Here is a 12295-nt window from a genome sequence, read left to right on the forward strand (position 1 = left end):
GGCAAGGGCTGATACCTCCTGCTGGGGGGGTTTTCCTGCAGGAATTAGCTTGCCTCCAAAATGGCTGATTGAGGTGTGACATTCTCCACCTGGGGCCTCCTTGAAGCCTGGACCCCTGGGGCTTTCTTCCTTGCCAGCTGACAATGAGATGGCTGGTGGGTGGGAACTTATTTTGCATATATACTGATGTACATGCCAAAAGGTGAATCAAATGACAATCAGGGCTGCCAGTAAATAATACTCAATTTTCGTCACAGACAGCACAATCTGCTGTCAGCAAACTATGATTTTTATGACTGCATAAAAGATGCGCTTGCTCGTTCATCAGGTAAATCGGCAGCAGTATTAAGCTAGGGCTACACTGCGACATTTTTTAGCGCGACTGATTGATTTTAACTATTGAACTACAGCTGCAGTCAACAAGATTGCATTGAACTGAATACATTCATTTGGACTGCAGCTGTAGTTCAATAGTTAAAATCAATCAGTCGCGCTACAAAATGTTGCAGTGTAGCCCTAGCCTTACACAGGCAGATCATCGCTAATGAGTGTTCCTACGAATGCTCAGCCATTGTAATACAGGCCTAAGACAGTTCAAATGTTAACATCTGGATACATATACTGTTCTTATACCAATACTCCTGCAAATAAAGTATAAATAAAATATTCATTATTTTACGCCCTCTTCACGCCCCTCCGTGGTTTCGTATGCGAGCTCTGATGGGTAGGTAATGGGCTCATGTTAAAGGGTTTCTATCATCAGAAATTCTGTTATGTAGCTGACTGACATTAGCGCTGTGCTAATGTCAACAGTACATAAGTGTTCTTTATAATTGTGTCCCTGCCGCCATTCTCCAAAAAAACACACTTTTAAAATATGCTAATGAGCCTCTAGGAGCTATGAGGGCGTTGATTCAGCACCTAGAGGCTCAGTCTATTAACCATTTATCCCGCCCCGGTCCTCTTGAGTGACGTCAGAGTTATCTGGATCGCTGAAGAAATCCCGCGCCGTCCCGTATTCGGCACAGGCGCAGTGAGAAAGCCGGCACCAGGCGCAGTAAGTGAAGGACGCGCTCCTGGTGTCGGCTTCCTCACTGCGCCTGCGCCGAATACAGAACGAGACGGCGCATGCGTGGGCTTTCATCAGCGATCCAGATAACTCGGACGTCACTCAAGGAGGACCGGGGCAGGCTAAACGGAGGACCTGGGCGGGATAAATGGTTAGTAGACAGAGCCTCTAGGTGCTGAATCAACGCCCTCATAGCACCTAGAGGCTCATTAGCATATTTTAAAAGTGTGTTTTTTAGGAGAACGGCGGCAGGGACACAATTATAAAGAACACTATTATGTACTGCTGACATTAGCACATCGCTAATGTCAGTCAGCTATATAACAGAATTTCTGATGATAGAAACCCTTTAACCGCCTCCGGACCGCCTGATCACGTTCCGGAGGCGGCAGATCTGCGCACAGTCACGCATATACGAGTCATCTCGCGAGACGCGAGATTTCCTGTGAACGCGCGCGCACACGGGCACGCGCGTTCACAGGATCGGAAGGTAAGCGAGTGGATCTCCAGCCTGCCAGCGGCGATCGTTCGCTGGCAGGCTGGAGATGCGATTTTTTTTAACCCCTAACAGGTATATTAGATGCTGTTTTGATAACAGCGTCTAATATACCTGTTACCTGGTCCTCTGGTGGTCCCTTTTGCTTTGATCGACCACCAGAGGACACAGGCAGCTCAGTAATAAGTAGCACCAAACACCACTACACTACACCACCCCCCCCCCCCCCCGTCACATATTAACCCCTGATCACCCCATATAGACTCCCTGATCACCCCCCCTGTCATTGATCACCCCCCTGTCATTGATCACCCCCTTGTAAGGCTCCATTCAGACGTCCGTATGTTTACGGATCCACGGATCGGATCCGCAAAACACATACAGACGTCTGAATGGAGCCTTACAGGGGGGTGATCAATGACAGGGGGGTGATCACCCCATATAGACTCCCTGATCACCCCCCTGTCATTGCTCACCCCCCTGTCATTGCTCACCCCCCTGTAAGGCTCCATTCAGACGTCCGTATGTTTTTTACGGATCCACGGATACATGGATCGGATCCGCAAAACACATACGGACATCTGAATGGAGCCTTACAGGGGGGTGATCAATGACAGGGGGGTGATCACCCCATATAGACTCCCTGATCACCCCCCTGTCATTGATCACCCCCCTGTAAGTCTCCAGACAGACATTTTTTTGGCCCAAGTTAGCGGAAATTTTTTTTCTTACAAAGTCTCATATTCCACTAACTTGTGTCAAAAAATAAAATCTCACATTAACTCACCATACCCCTCACTGAATCCAAATGCGTAAAATTTTTTAGACATTTATATTCCAGACTTCTTCTCACGCTTTAGGGCCCCTATAATGCCAGGGCAGTATAAATACCCCACATGTGACCCCATTTCAGAAAGAAGACACCCCAAGGTATTCCGTGAGGGGCATATTGAGTCCATGAAAGATTGAAATTTTTGTCCCAAGTTAGCGGAAAGGGAGACTTTGTGAGAAAAAAAAAAAAAAAAAATCAATTTCCGCTAACTTGTGCCAAAAAAAAATAAAAATTGTGCCAAAACACATTGCCCAACTTCTCCTGAGTACGGAGATACCACATGTGTGACACTTTTTTGCAGCCTAGGTGGGCAAAGGGGCCCACATTCCAAAGAGCACCTTTCGGATTTCACCGACCATTTTTTACAGATTTTGATTTCAAAATACTTCCCACACATTAGGGCCCCTAAATTGCCAGGGCAGTATAACTACCCCACAAGTGACCCCATTTTGGAAAGAAGACACCCCAAGGTATTCCGTGAGGGGCATGGCGAGTTCCTAGAATTTTTTGTCACAAGTTAGTGGAATATGAGACTTTGTAAGGGAAAAAAAAAAATAATCATTTTCCGCTAACTTGTGACAAAAAATAAAAAGTTCTATGAACTCACTATGCCCATCAGCGAATACCTTAGGGTGTCTACTTTCCGAAATGGGGTCATTTGTGGGGTGTTTGTACTGTCTGGGCATTGTAGGACCTCAGGAAACATGACAGGTGCTCAGAAAGTCAGAGCTGCTTCAAAAAGCGGAAATTCACATTTTTGTACCATAGTTTGTAAACGCTATAACTTTTACCCAAACCATTTTTTTTTTTTACCCAAACATTTTTTTTTTTATCAAAGACATGTAGAACAATAAATTTAGAGGAAAAATTTATATATGGATGTCATTTTTTTTGCAAAATTTTACAACTGAAAGTGAAAAATGTCATTTTTTTGCAAAAAAATCGTTAAATTTCGATTAATAACAAAAAAAGTAAAAATGTCAGCCGCAATGAAATACCACTAAATGAAAGCTCTATTAGTGAGAAGAAAAGGAGGTAAAATTCATTTGGGTGGTAAGTTGCATGAACGAGCAATAAACCGTGAAAGTAGTGTAGTGCAGAAGTGTAAAAAGTGGCCTGGTCATTAAGGGTGTTTAAGCTATGGGGGCTGAGGTGGTTAAGTTTGCAGCAAGCTGGAGAAACATTTTTGATACCAGCTCCTTTTGTTTGACCACATCCCCACTAGGGGGAGCCCAGCCCAAGTTCTACACTCACCTAAAGAATTATTAGGAACACCTGTTCTAATTCTCATTAATGCAATTATCTAGTCAACCAATCACATGGCAGTTGCTTCTATGCATTTAGGGGTGTGGTCCTGGTCAAGACAATCTCCGGAACTCCAAACTGAATGTCAGAATGGGAAAGAAAGGTGATTTAAGCAATTTTGAGCGTGGCATGGTTGTTGGTGCCAGACGGGCCGTTCTGAGTATTTCACAATCTGCTCAGTTACTGGGATTTTCACGCACAACCATTTCTAGGGTTTACAAAGAATGGTGTGAAAAGGGAAAAACATCCAGTATGCGGCAGTCCTGTGGGCAAACATATGTTTAGTTTACCGGTAAACTGCTTTCCAGGAGTCCGGAATGACAGCACCCATGGAGGATGTCCTTACTGGTTTCTGTTGGGACAGGAAGAGAGACAGTTTAAAGGACCCCTCCCCACCCCCTTGCTCCAGTGTTTATAACTTACTACACCGGATAGGCTGCCACATCTTTATTTCAAGAACAAGTGTTAATTCACACTGTATACAGTAGCAGTACAAATATACAAACCAAAAAAGTGTCCCGGAAGGAACAGAAAATGGGGGGGTAGTATTGGGTGCTGTCATTCCGGACTCCTGGAAAGCAGTTTACCGGTAAACTAAACATATGTTTCCAGGACGTCCTCCATGACAGCACCCATGGAGAACTAACAACTTAGAACGCCATATTAGGGGGGGGACCACTGCTTGTAGGACCTTACGGCCAAAAGATAAGTCCTGATTGGCCATAGAGTCCAGTCTGTAGTGTCTGACAAAGGTAGTGGAGGAGGACCAGGTTGCCGCTCTGCAGATCTGGTCGATGGAAGCTCCAGCTTTCTCCGCCCAGGTTGCAGACATGGCTCTGGTAGAATGAGCCCTCAATGTTATGGGGCAGGATGAATTCTGCAGTCTATAACATTCCCTGATGGTCTCCTTGATCCAGCGGGCTAAAGAGGTTTTAGAGGCTTTGCTTCCCTTGTTTCTACCGCCGAATTGGATGAAGAGGTTCTCTGACTTTCTCCAGGATTTTGTCCGCTTGATGTAGGCGAGGACCGTTCTTCTCACATCAAGACAGTGGAACCGCTCCTCCTGTATGTTTTTGGGGGAGGTACAAAACGAAGGGAGAATTATCTCCTGTTCTCTGTGAAATGTTGAGACAACTTTGGGAAGAAAGGAATGATCCAGCTTAAGAACTATCCTATCGTCTAGGACTTTCAAAAAGGGTTCCCTAACTGATAGGGCCTGAACTTCGCCTATCCTACGAGCAGTAGTGATAGCTATTAAAAACACTGCCTTGAGGGATAGAAGTTTGACGGGAATATCCTCAATAGGTTAGAAGGGAGCATCACATAGGCCATTTAGAACTATATTTAGATCCCACTCAGGAACGGTTTGTCTCAGGGTGGGTCGTATTCTAGATACTGCTCTGACGAATCTCTTGACCCACCTATGTTCTGCTAATGGTATATCTAAGCAGCAACTTAAGGCTGAGATCTGTACCTTGAGGGTACTTGGTTTTAGACCTATATCGAACCCTTTCTGGAGAAAATCTAGTATATTGCCTATGGATGGAATACTAGACTCTGGATGATTCTGAACTAGCCAAGATGAGAATTTCTTCCATATTTTGAGATATATGGCTGAAGTCACAGGTTTACGGCATTGCTGCAGTGTTGATATTACCTGATCGGAGAGACCCTTTTCCCTCAGGGTTTGCCTCTCAGGATCCAAGCAGTCAGTCTCAGCTTGTTGAGATTGGGATGCTCCAGAGGTCCCTGTGTTAACAGATCTTTCCTGTCTGGAAGGGGGTACAGGTCTTTGATCGACATCTCCCTCAAGATGGGATACCAAGCTCTCTTGGGCCAGTCTGGTGCGACCAGGATCAGAGTGGTGGCACTGGTCCTCATCTTCTTTAGGACTGCCGGGATTAGGGAAAAAGGAGGAAAGGCGTAGGCCAGTTTCATGTCCCAAGTCTGGGCTAAGGCGTCTACTGCCACTGGGTTTTCGCGAGTAAAAACAGTCCAGCTGAGAATTCCCCCTGGACGCGAAGAGGTCTATCTCTGGATAACCCCATAGCTGGCAGACCTGTCCGAAAACCTGTTTGTTTAGATTCCATTCTCCCGCGTCTATCCTGTGACGGCTTAGGAAGTCGGCTCTCGAGTTCTGAGACCCCTTTAGATGGGTTGCTGAAATGGACCGAACTTCCCTTTCTGCCCATATGAAGATTTGATCTGCCAGATCCTGAAGGAGCGGGCATCTGGTACCGCCCTGTCTTTTTAGATAACATACCGTAGTAATGTTGTCGGATAGGATCCTGACGTGCTGATCCTTGAGGAGATGTTTGGCTGCTCTCAGAGTCTTCAGCACTGCCTTTAGTTCCCGGTAGTTTGAGGATCTTATCTTGTCTTGAAAGACCCAGGAACCCTGGAAGAGATGCTGGTCCACATGCCCCCCCCAGCCATTCAGACTTGCGTCCGTGGTGACGGTTATGGCTGGAGTCAAATTCCACGGGACTCCTTTCTCCAGATTCCCTGGTTCTGTCCACCAGGACAGGGATTTTATCACTTTCCCTGATATTTTCATCCTGGAGTTCAGAGAACGGTGATCTCTGTTCCAAGCTGTCAAAACTGCATTCTGGAGGGTCCTGGAGTGGAACTGGGCCCAGGGTACTATTGAGATGCAGGAGGTCATGAGTCCCAGGATCTGCATGGTTTCCCTGATTGAGTGGGTTTTCCTCTTTTTGAACGACTATCTTTTGTCTCAGACTGGTCTGTTTTCTCTCTGGAAGAAAGGAGTGTTGTATTCTTGTATCCAGGAGAGTGCCTAGGAATTCCTTTCTTGTGTCCGGTATCAAGTCGGATTTTGGGTAGTTCACTATCCACCCCAAGTCCTTGAATAGGGCTAAGGTTTGATGGATGTCTCCCAGCAATTTCTGAACCGAGTCTGCTATCAGCAAGAAGTCGTCCAGGTAGGGCACGATTGTAATTGTATTCTGGCGAAGGAAGGCCATCATCTCGGATACTACCTTTGTGAATAAGCGGGGGGCAGATGAGATACCGAACGGCAGTCACTGGAACTGGTAGTGAGAGGTCTCCTTTCCGTACCTGACCGCAAACCTTAAATACTGTTGGTGTTGGGGATGTATGGGGAGGTGGTAGTACGCATCCTTGAGGTCCAATGTGCAAAGGTGAGCACCTGGAGGGATCAGAGGAGTGGAGGATTTTACTGACTCCATCTTGAACCTGTAGTACGTCACCCACCTGTTCAGAAACTTTAAGTTGATGATTGTCCTCACCGACCCGTCTGGCTTCTTCACAAAGAACAGTCTTGAGTAATGGCCTGTGAACTGCTGGGGAGGAGGAACCTGGGTGATAGCTCCCAGAGCCAGGAGGTTTTGAATATGTGACCTTAGTTGCTGTTGGAGGAGAGGAGATTCGAAATAGGTCACCTGGAACACTTGGGGAGGAGGAGTTCTGAAATCTATCCTGAAGCCGTCTCTGATGGAGTCCAGGATCCATTGATTGCAGGTAACTCTCTTCCATCTTTCCCAAAAGTGACGAAGTCTCCCTCCCACTGGTCTGGCGTCATGGTTTCCCTGTATTGGTGTTGGGGTTGAAAAGGAAACCCCTACCTCTACCCTTGGGGTAGCTCCAGCGGCCCGATTTTCCTTTCCCTCTATAGGCCCTGGCCTGATTTTGGCCCGAGGGTCTCCGAAAGGGCTGGGGTTTTTTAGGCTTCTCCTCAGGGAACCCCTTTTTGTTATCTGCCGCATTCTGGAGAATAGAGTCCAAGACTGGGCCGAACATAAAAGAGCCAGAGAACGGAATGGAGCAGAGTCTGTTCTTTGACGCTACGTCCCCAGACCAGGACTTGAGCCAGAGGGCCCGTCTAGCAGCGTTAGTCTGAGACTGGGACTTGGCTGCGAATCTAATGGTCTCCGCTGAGGCATCCGCCAGGAAACTAGAGGCCATTTTTAGAAGCGGGAGAGACTCTAGGATTTCTTCCCTGGATGTTCTTGCCCTGAGGTGACTCTCCAGTTGATTAATCCATAAGATTAAGGCTCTGGAAACCGAAGTAGCTGCAATGTTGGTATTAATTGCGGTTGCCCCCGACTCCCAGGATTTTTTCAACAGGCCGTCTAACTTCCTATCCATGGGGTCCCTTAGCTGCGACGAATCCTCAAAGGGTATTGAGGTTTTTTTCACGACCTTGGCCACCTGGATATCTACTTTGGGAACCTCGTCCCAGAGGTTAGTGTCCTTTGGGTCAAACCGCAGACGATTTTTAAAATCCCTGGGAATAAAGAGCTTCCTTTCGCCGTCGGCCCATTCCTCTGTGATGAGATCTTTAAGATTTTCATTTACTGGGAAGACCTTCTTTCTCCTGACTTTAAGACCCCCAAACATCTCGTCCTCAACCGAACGAGTCTGTTCCTCCTCCTCAATAGCCATGGTCTGTCTAATGGCGGTGAGCAGGGAATCTAAGTCCTCGGATGAAAAGAAGAATCTTCTCTGCTCATTCTGATAGAGGAACTCTGTGTCGTCGTTGTCTGAGACACATAATCCCTCTTCCTCCGAGTCAGAGCCTGACTGGATCCTGGCTTTTTTGGAGGAGGGGGGGGAAGGAGGAGGGGGTGTCTGGCTAGAGGTTGCCGCCTGCACCTCCTCTCTTACAATATCCCTTAGATCTGAAAGCAGGGATGCCCGTTCGTCCTTCATAATTTTGGCAATACATTCTGGGCATAGCTGCTTCTTATATGACTTAGCAGCTTTGATTGGCAGGTCGGGCATTTCCTGCCCTTCTTTTTGGGGTCCCCATGAGGCCTGTGCCCTGGCTCTTTAGTAGTCTGAGAAAAAGGGAGGATAAGGCCATTAGGGAACTGCTGAGCCAAAGACCTAACCCTGTACAAAGTATGCCAGTGATTACTTACAGGGGCCTGGACGGGGGAGTCTGAACAAGTTTCAATCTTGCTGGACGCCTGGACCTCCATGATGCAACCTAGAGGGCTGCCATCTGGCGTCTTAAATAAGATTTCGGTGACTTACCGGTCCGCCCGTCGGCGCCTGACTCCGCCTCCACTTGCTCTTTCCCAGGGGGACTCATTCCGGGGAAGAGTCAACCCCCAGGACATGCGAGACACCGGATCGGCGTGTCTCCAGCATGCTGCTTGTACTTCCGCATCGCGTCGTCTTCCGGCTTCCGGTCACGTGAGCGCGGCCCGGAACTGACGTCAGAGGAGGCAGGAGTCGAAGCCGAGCCCAGAGCTCCGATGGGGAGAAGCGGCAACAGCGTCCCCGATTCATGCGGCCGGCCAGAGAGAGAATCGGGGACTTAACCAGGGGACCGCTTCCCAGAGTGGTGCTGGTTCGGGGGCCTGCCAGAGTCTGAAGAGGAGAGGTAGGAACCCCCCGACCAGACTCGCCCCCGTTCCCTACCTAACTTTCTAGGAGAGAGCTGTCTAACTCCTCCTATCCCTGTTGGGACAGGAAGAACACTGGAGCAAGGGGGTGGGGAGGGGCCCTTTAAACTGTCTCTCTTCCTGTCCCAACAGAAACCAGTAAGGACATCCTCCATGGGTGCTGTCATGGAGGACGTCCTGGAAAAATGCCTTATGGATGCTAGAGGTCAGAGGAGAATGGGCCGACTGATTCAAGCTGATAGAAGAGCAACGTTGACTGAAATAACCACTCGTTACAACCGAGCATTTGTGAAGCCACAACATGCACAACCTTGAGGCGGATGGGCTACAACAGCAGAAGACCCCACTGAGTACCACTCATCTCCACTACAAATAGGAAAAAGAGGCTACAATTTGCATGAGCTCACCAAAATTGGACTGTTGAAGATGGAAAAATGTTGCCTGGTCTGATGAGTCTCGATTTCTGTTGAGACATTCAAATGGTAGAGGCCGAATTTGGCGTAAACAGAATGAGAACATGTATCCATCCTCTGATGGCTACTTCCAGCAGGATAATGCACCATGTCACAAAGCTCGAATCATTTCAAATTGGTTTCTTGAACATGGCAATGAGTTCACTGTACTAAAATGGCCCCCACAGTCACAGATCTCAACCCAATAGAGCATCTTTGGGATGTGGTGGAACGGGAGCTTCGTGCCCTGGATGTGCATCCCTCAAATCTCCATCAACTGCAAGATGCTATCCTATCAATATGGGCCAACATTTCTAAAGAATGCTATCAGCACCTTGTTGAATCAATGCCACGTAGAATTAAGGCAGTTCTGAAGGCAAAAGGGGGTCCAACACCGTATTAGTATGGTGTTCCTAATAATTCTTTAGGTGAGTGTATATGCACTGTGTTTGCGCCTTCTGTAGGATTTTTAAGCTTAGGTCCAGCAGAGGTTATTGATGGATGCCATGCAGTAAGATCCGTTGCTCACAGGAATAATAAAACGTACACTGCACAATAAACTTTTGTTTTCTTTTTTTGTGTTGGCTCCTCTGCTCCTGAAATAAAGGTATGCTGACATACACTACTAGCCACAGGTAGGGCAATTGGACATCTTGTGTCTAGAGGGTGGTCTATGGAAACATTATTGTGTACGCCAGGAGATTTTCTCAGGGAATATGTTAGTGCACTAAGCTTGCACTGACCGCTCACCCTGTTCTGCTCCGGAGTTGACCCCCTGACCTTGTAGAACATGAAAAAAGTCAGCGAGTGAGATACATCAAGGAAAGTAGCCAAAGGACTGGAGAAAAAAAGTGTCAAATACCTGGATGATGATTATAATCTGCAGTCATATCATGGCTTTTTGAATCATAGAAACACAAAGGGGAAGATTTACTATTTTAGGTCAAGGGACCTTACCACATTATAGTACGAGTACACATCTGGTCGGGCAGAAGAGCCCACAGCCTATGTAAGTGCAGCACCAGAGAAGTGATGGACAGGTAACTATTAATCACTGGTTAGAAGACGAGTTTTAATAAAAAGCCTGGAGTACCCCTATAAAATCACGCTAATTTAAGCAAGGGAAAAAAACAAACTGTGGATGGCTATGCCACAAAATACCAGAAAATGAGCCAAAAAAGCTGCAGCACACCGCAATTTTCAAAAACCACCATGGACCCAAGGCACTGCAAGTAAAGAAAAATGCCACTATACAAAACTGCATGTGTGCATGGTGTTTTAGGATTTGCGCAGACTCAAGGCTATGCACATGATCGTTCCGTTTTGCAATCCGCAAAACACTGATACCAGCAGTGTGCGTTCCGCATATTGTGGAACGTCCTGCCCATAATAGAACAGTCCTATCCTTGTCCCTGGAGGGACTGCAGCTGTCAGTATAAGCTGCTTATGCAATTACATTACAAGGACATTCAAAAACTTTTTGAAAAAGTTGGACCCAGAGGCAATTACTATGGAGAAGGGGAATGATGTCCAAAACAAATGTAATGTCTACCTCCTCAAATGGATTTGAGAACACCATGGTTTAAAGGAATACTCCATACAAAAATGTGTTAAAATGAGCAAATCTCAGGCCGCATCATTAATTAGGTGCACCACCAGAAGCCTGTGCGCCTGGAGGAAAAACTGCTCCAGCCCCTGACTGGAGTAGTTTTTACTCCCATTTCCAGACATAAATGTACGTAAATTTGTCAGGGCCGATGTTCTGGCCCCTACCATTTCCAGCGCTAAAACACCCATGTGATAAAATATTGTCACACGGGCATTAAAGTCAGTCAGTCTTTCAACTTTTCTTTTTTTTTTCACCTAAGGCTAGTTTCAAACTAGCGTTAAAGCAATCCGGCAGGCTGTCTCGGCATAGCCGGATAGCGCCATTCACTGCCGGGGCCGATTGACTATAATGGGAACCAGCAGGGACCTAGCCGCTTCCCAGAATTTATGCTGGAATTTGGCTGTACAAAAACTTGCGCGCAGCAATATCTGTCTGGCTGAATACCGCCATAAACTTTCCTGTTACCTCTCTGTAGGGGCACCGCTCCACAGCTCGTCCATCTTCTCCGAGCGCTGCACTGTCGTCACAGGACATAGTGAGCGTTCACGTAAGAAATAGCAAGAGCTTCACTCGTTCTCCATGGTCACATGACAAAAATTTGGTGTCGAGTTACTCGATTCAATCGAGTAATCGTTTCAGCCCTATTTAGGTACATATGTAAGACACCCTCATATGAGCTAGAAGGTGCAATAATACCTCCAAATCCCTGACTGGATATCCATAGGTAAACTCCCATTACATGTAATACAGCCGATGCCTCCCGGTCAATCTGCACTGTGGTGGTGACCAGGTGGTCCTCCTCGACCATTCAGTTCTTGCTAGTGTTCCTTATTCACATTTATGATAGATGAACTAAGACGGGTCTACACTGCCGGAATGTTGGGCAGATAAGGGGATGAACATTTTTATGATCATCTGCCCATCTATAGGCACCGCAGACCACCTGACGAATGAGCGCAACAATCCTAAATCATCATATCTGGACAGGAGATTGTGCTGTGTGAACAGTCATCTGCTGCCAAGAAACGATGCGTCTGCATGAAAACGAGCGATAGCAGTAGCCATTGCTTGTCCTTCACCGACGAGCAGGCAGTTAGTTATCGGGGAGGAACACTTCCCTCCGGACCACTTCGTGCTCA

This window comes from Bufo bufo, chromosome 1, assembly GCF_905171765.1.
Source record: "Bufo bufo chromosome 1, aBufBuf1.1, whole genome shotgun sequence".
NCBI classification, from domain to species: Eukaryota; Metazoa; Chordata; class Amphibia; order Anura; family Bufonidae; genus Bufo; species Bufo bufo.